This window comes from Condylura cristata, unplaced genomic scaffold (assembly GCF_000260355.1).
Source record: "Condylura cristata isolate star-nosed mole 26May11 unplaced genomic scaffold, ConCri1.0 scaffold00027, whole genome shotgun sequence".
In the NCBI taxonomy this organism is placed as follows: domain Eukaryota; kingdom Metazoa; phylum Chordata; class Mammalia; order Eulipotyphla; family Talpidae; genus Condylura; species Condylura cristata.
The window spans coordinates 26,441,616-26,457,618 of NW_004567128.1; positions in this window are offsets into that span (position 1 = coordinate 26,441,616).

Genomic DNA, 16,003 nt, shown 5'->3' on the forward strand with positions numbered 1-16,003 from the left:
AGTACTCTGGTTACAATGGCTGGAGTGTAATGGTAGGAGTGTATAAAGCAAGGGGTAGAGTGGATTGACTTAAGGCAAAGGATTGGCTAGAACGATGCATTAAAAACTTGGGAAAGAGTTTTAGTTTTATTTGAATTGCATTGGGAGGAAGAGATGTGACAAACTGATTTGTGTTTATAAAAGAATATCAAATTTTACTCATCTGAGGAATAAATGTTGTTAGGTAGTAAGAATGGTTCGGAGTGAACATTTGAAAGGCTCTCTCACTCTTCCAGGCAAGGGCTAATGCTGGAATAGATGCTGTGAAAATGAAAACACTAAAACATATCCCAGAGGCTAAAGTTCTTGCTGATGGAGAGCTATAGCTGGGAGGCAGACAGAAGCCATAAACGGCTTGACTCACTTGGGAGATGCTGGTGCCCGGGACTGCTGTAGGGGAAAGACTTGCAAATAGAATTTTATATACCATTAAAAAGAAAATACTTGGGCCCTCCTTGGTGGTGCAATGGGTCAAAATGAGGCACCATGAAGCTGTCCGCAGCCACTTCAACATGAGTTCAACCCCTAGTCCTCTCTAACCTACCTGCTGCTCCCCTCAGCAGTGTATTTCAGTCAATCCGCCTGTTCTGCTCCCCACTCTGTCTCTGGCGAATCCTCTCACTCACCACAATTCTTGCCTGTACCCCAGTTCTTGTATATATAAATAAATAAATCTTTAAAAAAGACAATATCCCCCCTTTTAATTGAAATGTCTCGTTAAAAGAAAGGCAAATGTGTTAGGTAAATAGTAAAGGACTTCCAATTGCAAAATAGCCATCTCATAATCTTCACCATCACTGTCATTGATTAATATCTTTATGCAAAGCTGGCCTGAACCTAACTTCCAGAAATTTCCATCTGAAGTTCAAATCTAAATGCTGCCTCTCCATTTATCTTAGCCGAAGATTTTAACATAATTTCTGTATCCCAAAAACTTTTGTAAGGACAACTAATTCCACAAGATATTATGAGAATTAATTATTAGGAGATTTATGACTCTCAGCAAATATTAAAGCTGATATTTCAAGAGCTGCTATTAAAATGAGTATTTCTTGGTATCTCTAGATTCAGAATGAGAACATTAACAATGATGTACTCATTCTAATTAAGTCTAGGGAACAATTGTAGAACTCTGTGTGCCAGACACAGGTGTTAGGGGGGATCTTGTGTGGGTGGGCATGGAGATGAGTCATATGGGCATGGTTTCTCTCCCAGTTAAACCCCAGTCATTGTCCATACATGGAAACAAAAATTGAAAACAACCTGAATTAGCGCTGAATTTAGATCATAATTGAGGTGAGCAAAAGAATCAAAATATTGTGTTTATTCAAAATGTTGCAACTCCTTTAAGATGCCATTATTTCTGTCAGATTCCAGACACCTTAACTTAACAGTGACTTGATGCTTCTAGTTTTCTGAACATGCCAATGTAGAGGGCTCCTTTTGGTGTTACTAGGGCAAATACACATATTAGCCCAGGTTATAGGTCAGTGTTGAATAAGCATCCCCAAATCACTGTATGAGGTCACAATTTAGCAGATGACAAAGGGTAGATACAGCATAAGGTCAGTTGGGGTTCAACATTAGGGTAGAGGGTGATGACCAAAGTGCACGCACATACAGGAGATTGAGGGTCCTTTTTCCTAGGGCTGTGTGATAAGGACGATGGCAATGGAGATGTTAACTTGGAGGAAACTGTATTGTCATGACTCTCTAAGGAGAAATTTTTCTCCTCTTTTCCTCCTTCCCAGCCCATCTTTAGCTACCGTTACTTCTCTGTGGTGGAGGTGGAGTAACTAAAAAAGAAGAAAAACAAGGTCAATCTCTCACTGCTGGCACCCACTGAAGTCTTCATTAGTGAGCCACTTGGCCTTCTCACCTCACCTAGACACCCGGAGAATTTCAGCCTCCAGAACTCCTTTGATTAATTGATTTCCTTTTGTCTAATTGCAAACAACTAAAGGCAAAAAACAGAGACTTTGGAGACAATTGTAATCTGTCCGTAGTCTCTGATGTAAGACAGCTTGCTTGGGCTGAGAGGATAAGCAACATCTATCTTGAGCTGTCACTCATAAGTGTTGGGTTTGGTTGAAGGAGCAGTCATGTAGAAATGGGGACTAGATTACCTGAACAAGTAAGGTTCACCTTAATATTTCTGAATGACTTATGTTGAATGAGAAATTAATATAGCAAGCAGAACATGTAGAAATTGTTGGGATCATGGTACATCTGAAATAGATCATTAAAAATAAAGTGCTTGCTTTTAAGATTTTATTTATTTGTTTATGGATAGAGGAACCAGGGTGTAGGCCAGAGGTGCAAGGGTGGGCAGTAGGCTGACAGGATTCAGCAGAGACAGAGTGGGGAGCAGAACAGGTGGCTCTACTGAAATACACCGCTGAGGGGAGCAGCGGGCCAGACAGGAGAGGTCTGCTGCACTATGTGGGTCACCTCTCTGGCCAGTGATCAAAGTCAGGCCACCAAGATGATAGGGCTAAGTTTTACCCCCTACACCACCAGGGAGGCCCCTAGGTGTGTATATTCTTGCAGTATTTTGAACTACAGTGGACCCCTTCAAATCCAAAAACCACATGGATCTTTTATGCATCCATGGGCACGCGAATGACTTTTTCTCTCAGCTCTGTGACTACCAATGTTATCGGTATAGCAACATAGGCAACTGAACACAATTCAACACAGAGAATGTACCCTGGGGACATCTGGGTGAGGACTCTTAATGTTTTCTCCGCTTTGTTTCACTGCCCTTATCCTACCTACCTGCCACACGTAGTCCCTCATACACTCAGTCTCTGCCCTCAGGCCCTGATATATATCCCTCCTCTCCTCATTCTTACTGCCTTTGACACACATGTGCCTGGGGATCCCCAGACTCCCTTAGAACATCTCAGTACAATCATAATTGATCTTGCTGCCTCTGTGTCTCCTCATTGAAAGTTCAGTGCATGCCAGGCTTTGAGCTAAGCACTTTATATACATTATTTCGTTCACATCAAACCAACCCTATGAAGACTCTGTTTACAGATGGGAAAACTGAGAACCAGAGAGCTCAGGCAACATGTCTTAAAATACAGAGCTAGTAGAAGGGGAATAAGGATTTTTGCTCTGACTGCCTGACTCCCAAACATGAGCTCATAATTAAAATACAAATTCTCCAGTTCTCCTCTCACATTGACTACAGAATTGTCTTTGTAAAACAGCTAGTACAGAGTTATTTACCTCCTTAAAGGGCGTAAGTACGTAAGTACACACACATAAATACGCCAGTCATCTATCCCAGTCGCATGCCTTTAAACCAGATTAAACCTTATCCTTCAGATACTAAGACTCTATTTGCATGAAATGGATGGAATTTACAACCTCACTTTGAAACAGTGCAAAACATCAAAAAAAATTAATCAAAGGATACTTAAAACAGTACTAAGATATACTGTACCAGTGCTAAACAGATTCAAAGGACAGTGCCCAAGGTGTGGGGCAGAACACTGTCAGTGGGCTCTCACCCATGCACCCTGAGGCAAGATCACGCAGGCCCAGGGCCCAACAACAATGGGGTTTATTCAACATACAGGAGATTTGGGGAAAAGGAAAGAATTTTTAAAGCCACAAGTGGCTAGCAGTCTCACCCCAGATAGTGTCCACTCGGGCTATTTGAGGAAGGTGAAGGGACACTGCAGCAGCCCCCAGCAGCAGCCTGAAGCCTGCACCAGACAATGGACCAAACAGAAATGGAATCAGCAGCAGCCGGAAGTAGTGCCACAGAACCAGAGCCATGGCCAGCCCATTAAGATGCCAGGCCAAGCGCATCAGTGCTCGCTCAGTGCTCGCTCAGGCTACGCCAGAGTAGGACCCAACACAGGTGCAGCGGCAATGTTCTCTGTGAAGGTCTACGGAGGCCTGGAGGTACACAAGGTCAGCTCAATACCATAGAAGCACTCTCTTCAGAGGCTATCTGCTAAATACTTCTGCACTGGATGGATATTTCCTCTTCAAAGGCTGGGATCACGACGCTTCTTTAAACAGAGGCTGGAAGCAGAAAGAGTCAAGTTGGCTCTTGTTCTGCCATATAGTCCCCTTCAGAGTCTCCCACCCTAAAGCCTAATTAGGCCATTTTCAGTCCTAAGCATCTGATTAGACTGTTTAGTACCAATCAGCTAATTTTTTCATTTTTCTTTTTCTTTTTCTTTTTTTTTTAAGATTTATTTGTACATACAGAACTGGGGTACAGGCCAGAGGCTCAGGGCGACGAGAGGCTTCACCAGAGACAGAGTGGGGAGCAGAACAGGCAGATCGATGAAGTACACTGCTGAGGGGAGCAGCGGGCGGGCCAGGAGAGGTCTGCCACGCCATGTGGTCACCTCCGGGGCAGGCGGGAATCGAACTCATGCGGAGGGGGCTTTAGCTTCTCAGTGCTGTGCTTTAACCGGCTGCGCCACCAGGGAGGGCCTAATTTTTCATTTTTCAATGCAAAGAATTATCTAATGAACTGAGCTTGAATCTGATTGGCCCATTTCACTCACATGATTGGTCCATTTGGAGCACACCTGATTAGTCCATTTAGCTTGCGTCTGATCGGTCTTTTAGGATCCTAGAAACACATATAAAGGAACAGAAAGCCCAGCCTGGACTGTACTCAGGTCAGGGCAGGCTCTAGTGCCTGTTGGTGCCAGGGAGCCTGAGATGGCCTTGTTGGGGCTGAAAGAGGGGGAACACCCACAGGCAGTGGGCTGAGGCTGGCATGCCTCAGCCCCAACAAAACTGCCTTGCCCTGCAGCCTCTGGGTGCTGCAAGAATCCGGTTACAACTTGGCTCTAGGTCCTTATTCTATTCCCGTTCTGTCTAGGTCTCAACCTGTGAAGTATTTCTCTTCTGCTTTGATCTCCCTCCCATCTGCTTGTGAATTGATGATTAAGCTCAGGTTTCTCTGACTTAATTTGAGTGTTCCTATCTTACCTTTACTGTTCTTGGTTTTTTTAAGCACTTGGCCCTTCATTCCTCCTCAGGTTCTGGGATCCCATACTGACATTGTTCAATTTTCTAATATCCCCATCTATCACAATTCAGTCCCTCAGCTTGACAAAGTACTTGGCACTCTAACTCCAAATTGCTTTTCCAGCTTTACCTCTTATATATAAGTTATTATATATAGTCATTTTAAATGATATTTAGAGTCGATTTTGGAAAATTCTTAGCCATTATCTCTTTAAGTAATGCTCATACTTCTTTCTCCTTCTGGGATTCAATGGAATGTAAACAAAATCTTATCACTAATTCTTCTGTGTTATTTATTCTCTAGTCGATATTTCCATCCTTTATACTCTGCATGTTTCAGTCTCGATATTTTCATCTGATCTATCCTCTAGTTCAATAAATGTTCCTTCATCTGTGTCCAATGTCATTTTAAACCTACCACTAAGTTCTTGATTTTTTAAATTTATAAACTCTTGAATTTGCTTTCTTAATCATGTCATTTACCTTGTTCAGAGCAAATACAATTATTTTGAAGTTGTGGACTAGTAACACCAACATATGGAGTCTCTGTTTTTCTTGGTTTTCATTCATGCACCTTTTCTTTTTCAGTGCCTATTTATTGTGTGTGTGTTGGGCACTATATTTGGAAGATTGCTAGAGAAAGTTATTTGGGGCCTAAATTAATGCTTTGCTCCTCTACAGGGGATTTATATTTGATATCATCAAATACTGGTTGGTACTATATATCAGGCATAATTTCAGACCAATTCCAGGGATTGAGAAAATGGCTAATGAGTTGAATTCACAATGGTGGACACTTTCTTCAGATCTAGTTTTCTACTAGAGTACATTCTCACCAGTGTGAGGTTGTAGCTCATTGTGGGTTTGATTTGCATTTCCCTGCTTATAAATGATGTTGATTATTTTCATATACTCGTTGACCACTTGCATTTCTTTTTTCAAAAAGTGCCTTTATAGTTCTGCACTTTTTTTGATTGGGTTGCTTGCTTTTTTTGTTGTTGAGTTGTGTACACTTTTTGTATATCTTTGATATAAGTTGTATGATTTGCAAATATTTTCTCTCATTCTGTGGTGTGTCTTTTCATTTTAGTTACTGTCTTTTGCTGTGCAGAAGCTTTTTAGTTTGATGTAGTCCCTGCTGTTTATTTTTTCCTTCATTATCTTTGCTTCTGGGGATGTGTCCTCAAAGATGTTTCTGAGGTGTATGTCATGGAGTGTTTTGCCTATGCTTTCTTCTACATGTTTTATGGCTTCAGTTCTTACATTGAAGTTGTTTTTTTTTTTAAAGATTTATTTATTTATTCGTACAGAACTGGGGTACAGGCCAGAGAAGCGGAGGGTGAGAGGATTCACCAGAGACAGAGTGGAGTGCAGAACAGGCAGATCTACGAAGTACACTGCTGAGGGGAGCAGCGGGCGGGTCAGGAGAGGTCTGCCGCGCCATGTGGTCTCCTCTGGGGCAGGCGGGGATCGAACTTATGCAGAAGTGGCTTAAGCTTCTTTGTGCTTTAACCCGCTGCGCCACCAGGGAGGGCCTGAAGTTGTTTTTTAAACCATTTTGAGTAGTCTTTTGTGTATGACATGAGGTAGTAGTTTAGTTTCAGTCTTTTGCATGTGTTAGTCTAGTTTTCCCAGCACCATTTGTTGAAGACACTATTCTTTTCCATGACTACTATTCAAGACATTACTGGAAGTCTTAGTTAGAGAAATTAGGCAAAGTAAAAATATAAAAGGAATCCACGTTGGAAAAGAAGGAATAAAACTATTACTAGTTGTAATGACATTATAATATTTATCGCAAACCCTAAAGACTCCACTAAAAAACTATTATAACTAATCAGTATACTAAGTAGCAGACTACAAAATCAATATATGAAATGTCTGTTGTTTTCCCTTATGCAAATAATGACCTAGAAATCAATAAAACAATCCTATTTACAATCATATGAAATTAAATATATAAGAATAAACCTAATGAGGGAGGTTAATGACCTACTCCATGAAAATTATAATTCATTGCTAAAAGAAATAGAAGACACAAGGAAATGGAAAACTATTCCATGCTCATGGAAAAATCAACATTGTCAAAATCTTCACCTTTCCCAAAGCAATTTATAGACTCAATGCAATTTCCATTAAGGTTTCAATTGAATTCTTCAAATAAATAGAGGAAACTACTGAAATTTATATGGAACCACAAAAAAACCTGAATAGCCCAAGAAATCTTGACTCAAACTTCAAATTGTATTACAAGGCTACAGGAATCGAAACAGTATGGTATTGGGATAAAAATAGACACAAAGACAAATGGACTAGAATTAAGAGCCCAGATATAAGCCCACACTTATATGGGGAATTAACTGATGACAAAGGGGCCAAAAGCATACAATAGAGAATGGAAAATCTCTTCAACAAATGGTGTTGATAAAACTGGATAGCCACACAGAAAAAATGAAATTAGACTACTCTTTCATATCATACAGAAAAAAATTAACTCAATGGATTAACAAATTGGAGATAAAACGCCCCAAAGCATGTAAGTACATAGAAGGAAACATAGGCAAAACATTTCTCCAGTGATATCTTTGGGGGATCAGTTCCAATGGCAAAGAAAATTAAAGAAACAAATTAAAAAATGGGAGTAATTAGGGGCCCTCCCTGGAGGCGCAGCGGGTTAAAGCACAGCACAAAGAAGTTTAAGCCACTTCCGCATGAGTTCGATCCCCACCTGCCCCGGAGGAGATCTACAGGGTGAGGCAGACCTCTCCTGACCCGCCCGCTGCTCCCCTCAGCAGTGTACTTCCCGATCTGCCTGTTCTGTACCCCACTCTGCCTCTGATGAATCCTCTCGCCCTCCACATCTCTGGCCTGTACCCCAGTTGTGTACGAATAAATCTTTTTAAAAAAATGGGTGTAATTAAACTAAAGGTTTTTGCATAGTGAAAGAAATTATAATAAAGGGACATCCTACCTAATGGGAGAAATATTTGCATATCATACTTCTGATAAGGGGCTAATATCCTAGATCTATAAAGAACTCATATAACTCAATACAAAGAAAACAAAGAACACAATCAAAAAGTAGACAGAAGAACTGAATATATATTTCCCCAAAGAATACATACAAACTATTAGCAGGCAAATGGGAAAATGTTCAACATCATTAGTTATCAATGGATGAATCACTGTACTCAAAACTAAAACAAAAACACAAAACAACCAATGTTGTTAAGGGTATAGAGAAAAAGGAAGCCTTATACACTGTTGGTGGGAATGTAGAATGGTCCAGTCCCTAAGAAAAACTTTGGAAGTTTCTCAAAATATTAAAAACAGATATATAATATGATCCAGTTCTACTCCTTGGTATTTATTCTACTCCTTGGTACTTATGTAAAGAATGTAAAAGCATTAACTTGAAGAAATATATGCACTCCCATACTCATTTCAGCACTAATTTACAATAGCCAGGCATGGAAACAACCTATGAATCCCACAACAGAGGAGCAGCCTAAGAAGATATGGTATACATAATAGATCACTACTCAGCCACAAAAAAAGACAAAATGTTGTCATTTCTGTTAACATGGATGGAACTAGAGGGAATTATGCGAAGCAAAGTAACTCAGGAGAAAGACAAATACTGAATGATTTAACTCATGTATGGAATATAGAGAAATAAAGCAGAGAAACTGACTAAACTAAACTAAAACAAACACTAGAACTGTGACTGAATGATTGAGGCTACTAGAGAGGGTTAGTAGGGTGGGGGTGGAGGGGCTGCATGGTCTATGGTAAAGGACTACTGGTGCTTTGGCTGTGGGTGTGGCATGATGATAAATGTCTGAGGTGATATGAACCTATTTCCCTAAATCGGAGACAGTATCATAAGCCAAATTTACTTCAATTTAGAAAAAGGTAGAATGGGAAAGTGAATAAAATTTTGGAAGAATTAAGATAGAATCACATATAATTTATTGTATAATGTTTTTACCAATATCGAAAATAGAAGAAAATTTGAAGTGTTTAGTTCATACTTCATACCACTATGTTATTTTGTTTATTCTTTTTAATATCTGAATTTTATTTCCTCTCATGTAAAGTCTATTATTTTCTTTTTTAACCTTTAATTGTAAAATCAATTGTTATTGTAAAAATTAGTGAAAGTATTAAATTTTAAGTAAAATTAAAAAAATATATATTTATATTTGAGTTAAAGTAGCAGTTGGTAGCCTGGAATTAGATCTATAACCATGAGTGATGTTAGCAGAAAATTGCTAAATTCTGAAGTAAATATCTAAAATTACTTTGCCTCTAGATAGATATTAGTTTGTTAGTATAAATAACTTTAAAATACTTAAAAACACATTTGGTTTAAAATCCAAAAATATTTCTGAGAGTACATCTGAATTATTGTATTTGACTACTGTACAGTTTCCTTGTAAACATTTATGATTAGTATTCTAAGACATCATCTGGAAGGTTTTTTAAAGGAAATTTCTCTTACCTTTAAAATTGTCTTTCTTGTTTCTCAGAGACTAAATAAGTCAAGACTTCTCTATACTGACATATTTTCCTCCCACTTTTTGAACCACAATAGCTTTTCTGTGGCAGTGGAGTAGAACATACCCCATCACATCGAATCTTTCTTATTGACGCCCGACTACCTGTCTGTGGTTGTACCTGTCCATCTAAAAGCAGTTGTGGATCTCCCAAATGGTTCTACACTCAGGCTCCTGGGAGCTACTAAAGAAATCCTCACAACACACATATTTGCCAGTGGAAATGCAAACCCACTAACCTCAACTGGATGATCAACTATTTGATCTCTGATTCAACTCATTCTCTACACCCAAACAGCTACTTCAAACTTTCACCACCTTTTATTAAACCTTCAACCTACAACCATAACTTTTAGAAGACCCTCTTTTCTCCTACTTACCAGAGAGCCATAAAGCTATCTTCTGAGTAATATAGCAATCTTCTACCCGACATTTCTTTGTTGATATCTTTCAGATTTTTATTTATGGAAAATTTATAATAGTAAAAACTAGGCAGACTATAAAAGTCTTATGTGCATATATTATCTTCAATAATTATCAACCCATAGCCAATATTGACTATACCTTTTCAAGACTTCATCGAATCATTCTTACATCCTTCACAGCATTATGAAAGAACTTCCCCTTCTAGATGAGACCATTCTCTGCATCAAGATCTGAGTTTCATCCCTTCTAGTCTCTTCAAATCCTTGCTCTACTCTACCTCTTTTAAGTATTACCATTATACTAATTGATTTCCGTTTGTATTTAAACAGGTTATTTTCATATTAGGAAACTCATACACACACACACACAAAGATGTGTGTGTGTGTGTGTGTGTATCTTTAACTAACATCTTAATTTTCACCTTCTGTTTGCTGTCAAGAATCTGGAAATTGTATTCTCTATTCACTGGCTTGATAGCCTTACTAGATCCCACCCTTAATCTAAGAAAAGACTTTCCAGCGACTCCACGTAGCTGAAACTGCTCTCTTTCAGTTCACCGATGCCCTTTTAGATATGTCTTCTCAATTCCTCTCCCATGTAACCTGGGAAGATTTCTGACGCTGTTGATTTCTTAATGTGGTCAAAGAATTTTTTTCGATCTCTTGCTTCCTTTTAATCTGATGAAAACATTTTTCTGCTGTATTTCTTCCTGTATTTCTGGCCCCTCCTTTCTCAAGCTCCTTCTTCAACTCCCTTTGTCTTTTTCATGTGGATGTTCCCTGGAATCTGCCTTTGGCCCTCTTCTCGTTTACACTTTCTTGGCGAAATCTAACCCACAGCCTATGTTGATCACCATCTGTATAGTTTTTCTCAAAGATCTGGACTCTGTTGGGATAATGACACACATATCCCAATTTTTTAATTAAAATACTAATTTCTATTCATAAAATGAGAAAAGGCATGCAAATTACTTATGAAATAGGGATAACAGGTACACAACAGAGAAAGGGGTGACAATATTTATGATACTTCTTCACTCTATTTGGCTTGATGTGAAATAAGTTGATTTTTAGGTCAAGATTCAGACTTATCTGCTCCTTTTTCTTCTTTATTTATACTAATTTAAAGATCTTAACTCAAAATTTTGAATTATAGGAATGATACAAAGTATTTGCTGCATTTACCAAATAAGTTTTAAATATCAGTTTTTAATAGAGCTAAGCATAAAACCAGAAATTATGATGAAAAGTCTGATTGTCAGCTGCCAAGCAGAGCAACAAATCACAGGATAAAAACTGGAGGGATGAACGCTTTAACTTGGGAAACGGCAACAAAGGATTACTGACCTATTCTTTGGCTGTACTCCATTCTGAAAATATTTCTCTATCTACCAAGGCAGTAATTGGAGGTGAATTTAAAATATTGTCTGTGACACATCATGACTTGTTTTTTATGAGTAAAATGAGTGCAAATGTCTCAGCTCTTGGTGACCGACAATTTTGTATCACAGTATAGCCTTTTTGAGACACCCTGACTTTTTACTTAAAATGGAGTGTAGGGACCTTGGTCATGGGAAATAGGGTGAAATGATTGAGGATATTTTTTAAGTTATTCACCTTGAGCAAACCACTTAAAATAGTCTTTTTTGGCATTATTTGTGATGAGGAGATATTACTATTCTCAAACTTTGTTTCAAATTCTCATGTCACCAATTTCCCCAGCCAATTTACTTCAGATTGTAGGAGCAGGCCTACATACCTGTGAAATTTGTTATTTCTAATTTATAGATGATAAAACTGAGATTGAAAGTGGGTAAGTGAGTTTATCTGAGGAGAAATTTGTACAGACTAATTGAAAAATCAGCAGATTTTACGAAAAATATAGGTTGAGTTGCCCTTGATTAAATTTTCTTTAAAAATGTCATTAGAGGCCCTCCCTGGTGGCGCAGCGGGTTAAAGCACAGCACTGAGAATCTGAAGCCACTTCCGCATGAGTTCGATTCCCGCCTGCCGCCTGCCCCGGAGGAGACCACATGGCGAGCCAGACCTCTCCTGACCCGCCCGCTGCTCCCCTCAGCAGTGTACTTCGTCGATCTGCCTGTTCTGCTCCCCACTCTGTCTCTGGTGAAGCCTCTCACCGCCCCTGAGCCTCTGGCCTGTACCCCAGTTCTGTATGAATAAATAAATAAATCTTTAAAAAAAAAATGTCATTAGAAAAACAGGCACATTTTCTTTTTTATGTATTCAGATTTGCTTTTCTTTGTTCCTCTTGCTATTTGAAAACATGCCCCCCAACTGACACTCCTACAACTAAGTGGCAAAATATATGTCCCTTACCCTTCAATCTGGGCTTTGTGGTTTCTTGACCAGTTGAATGTTATAGAAGTGATATTATGCTAGTTTCTGAGCTCAGGACTTAAGAAATGGTCATCTTCAGGGAGCCTGGAAAGATGGCAGCAGAGTGAAGATGCTGGGTTCACCTCCTCCATATACTCACTACTAAATTGCAGCTGAATGAAGTTAATAACCCTTGAAAGATAAACAGACGACAACAGCATGTGTCAGAAGCCATGGTCTGGAGGGAAGCAGTAGGAAAAACTAATTGAACTGTGTATGCAGCAATCCCAAGGCCATTTGATTTATAAGAGGGAGGGGAAGCTGCTCTCCAGAGCCCCCTGAAGCTGTTAATTCAAGGGCACTTACCCACATCAGGGAGTTTGGAGACCAGACACTGCACTGGATAAAGGGGTACACAAAGAGAGTGTACTGGAGAACTCTAGGAATGGGGTACATAGTGATGATTACTGGCTTGAGCCTGAAACTCCCAATATAGAAGAGTTAAGAGTCAAAACTAGTAGAGAGAACCAAGTCAAATCACCTGTGTCTCCTCATAGACGAGGCTATTATTTGCAGCCTGAAGCTATAATATTCAAAACACCGGCCTTACTCCCAGCCAAGACAGCAGCCAGCACTTTTGCTAGGCAGAGTTTAAACACCTGGATTTAACAACAGAAGCGAGCACCCCAGGCTAAGTCTGTACTGGAGAAGCAAAGAAATCAAACCCCACTAGTGGCCTTGACTAAACTGCAATTTGTACCCAGCACTGTATTTACTGCTGAAACACAGCATAGGGTGGAGGCTGAGGCTGCATAAGACCATTTGCAACATGTAGGCCAATGAACTGGCCTGTGGATCCCACACATAACTCTGGCACACACAGTACAGTAGAAAGTTTGAATCCCTGAAGCTCACTGGAGGCAACTAATTGATCTCCTACTGTGCTAGTTCCTTCCTTCCTATTACCTATTACCCGTGCTGGTACCTGTTCTCTGGTCATCTGAACAGGTGCAAAGGAAACTATTTGAAGGGTTATTCCTACAACAACATATTAAAAACTAAAATGAAGAGACAGAAGAATATATCACAAATACTGGAGTAACAAAACCTGGTTGGTAGAAGCCTCCATCCAGCAGAATTGCATAAAATGCCTGAAGAGGAACCTAAAGTAAGAGTTATAATAATGATTGCTGTATTTAACTAAAAAAAAGGATAACATAAAATAGGAATAGATAAAAACTAAGAAAATATGAGACTACTAGTGTTGGAACTATGGGATCTGAAAAAAAATAACTATAACTGAATTAAAATATATAATAGAGGAACTTAACAGCAGACAAATACAAGTTATGGACAAAATTCGTGCTCAAAAGCTTAATGTTGAGAACATACAAATAAATCAAGAAAGAGGAAAAGAAAACATGAAATTACTATAAGTTTCTTGGGTGTGACCTAAAGAAAAATAGCATTCATATCATGGGGTTGCCCGGGGAGAAGAGAAAGAGAAAGGCATAGAAAATTTATTTTAAAAAATAATTGCCAAAAGCTATCTCAACCTGGGAAATGAACCAGACAACCTCATCCAAAAGTCTTAGAGTGCCAAGTATAATACCAGATAAACACTCTCCCAGACATATTAAAGGAAAAAAAAAAACTGTTGAAAGCCAATGTTAAGGACAAAATATTTTAAACAGCAAGAGAATAAAGAATAACTGTAAGGTAATACGAATTAGAATGTCCATGGTCTTTTTTAGTAGAAACTTACACATGAGAAAAGGTAATAAGGGTACATATGTGAAGTTCTTAAGAAAAAGATTTCCAACCTAGAACTCTTTTCCCTGCAAGATTAACATTCAATATGGGAGGGAGGGTAAGGAACTTTACCAAAAAGCAAAAACTAAAAAAATTATCAATACCAATCCACCCATGGATGAAGCTCCGAAGGGGTTACTATAAAGGAACAGGACAACAAATATAGAGGTAGCTAACCCTAAATTATGCAACATACAGGAGAGGATAGCAGTGAGGATCATCAGAACAAGTCTGAGAGCAGACTGGCCAAAAGACCACATATATAGTTCATCATATACCGATCACTGGCCAATAGACCACATATATAGTTCATCATATACCAACCACTGGCCAATAGACCACATATATAGTTCATCATATACCAACCACAGCATAACCTTCAAACAAAAGTCAATAGACATAACATATAAGATAAGGGAAATGGAATCTAAACAAACCATGAAAGGAATATGTCAAAAAATAAAAAGATAGGCTCTCCCTGGTGGCACAGCGGGTTAAAGCACAGCACTGAGAAGCTAAAGCCACTTTCACATGAGTTCGATTCCCGCCTGCCCCGGAGGTGACCACATGGCGTGGCAGACCTCTCCTGACCCGCCCGCTGCTCCCCTCAGCAGTGTACTTTGTCGATCTGCCTGTTCTGCTCCCCACTCTGTCTCTGGTGAAGCCTCTCGCCACCCCTGAGCCTCTGGCCTGTACCCAGTTCTGTATGTACAAATAAATAAATCTTTAAAAAAAATTAAAAAATAAAAAAAATAAAAAGATAAAATAAACAAACAAAAGCCCAGAATGATAATGAGCACTTATGTCTCAATAATCATCTTATAATGTAAATAGCTGAACTCACCAATTAACAGGTATAGAGTGACTAAGTGAATTTCAAAACAAAGTCCAACTTTTAGTTATTTATGAGAAGCACATCTTACCAACAGAGATAAGCACAGAGGTAGAGTTAAGCTAGAAAACAATCCTACAACATGTCACAGTTAAAAAAAGAAAAAAAGCCAGGAACAGCTATCCTTATATCAGAAAGAATTTACTCCCAATTTGAAAAGGTAATGATAAGTAGAGACAGACATAACATTATAATTAAGGGCCAAACACAATGAGAAGAAATAACACTTACAAATAAATAGGCATCAAATGGATGGAGCACCAAGTTATATATAGAAATAAAGAAGGATACCGATGACAGCATAACAATATTAGGAAGATTCGATTTTTTTTTCCATTTTTTCTTTATTGTGGCAAAAATCTAAACACATAACATAAAACTCACCCTTCCAACAATTTCCAAGTATACAGAAAAATATTGCAAGTTTCATATAGATTTTTGCGCAAGACATCCCTAGAACTTCCCTGTTCTGCAAGACTGAAACTCTGCATATATTAAGTAACGTCCTAATGCTGGCAAATTTTATTCTATTTTCTGTTTCTATGAATACTAGGGGATTTTACTACTCCACTTAAAATAACGGATAGGGACCTCCATGGTGGCAAAAGGGTTAAAGCATAGGACATTATTAAGCTATTCACAACCACTGCAGTATGAGCTCAACCCCCAGCCAGGGAGCTGACCCACATGATGCAGCAGACTTCTCTGTCTCATGCCCTGCTCCCCTCAGTATTTCAGTCCATCTGCCTGTTCTGCTCCCCACTCTGTTTCCAGTGAATCCTCTCATTCGCCACACCTCTGGACTGTACCTCAGCTCTTATATGCATAAATAAATATATCTTTAAAAAATAAAATGATGGGGCCCTCCCTGGTGGCGCAGCGGGTTAAAGCACAGCACTGAAAAGCTAAAGCCACTTCCGCATGAGTTC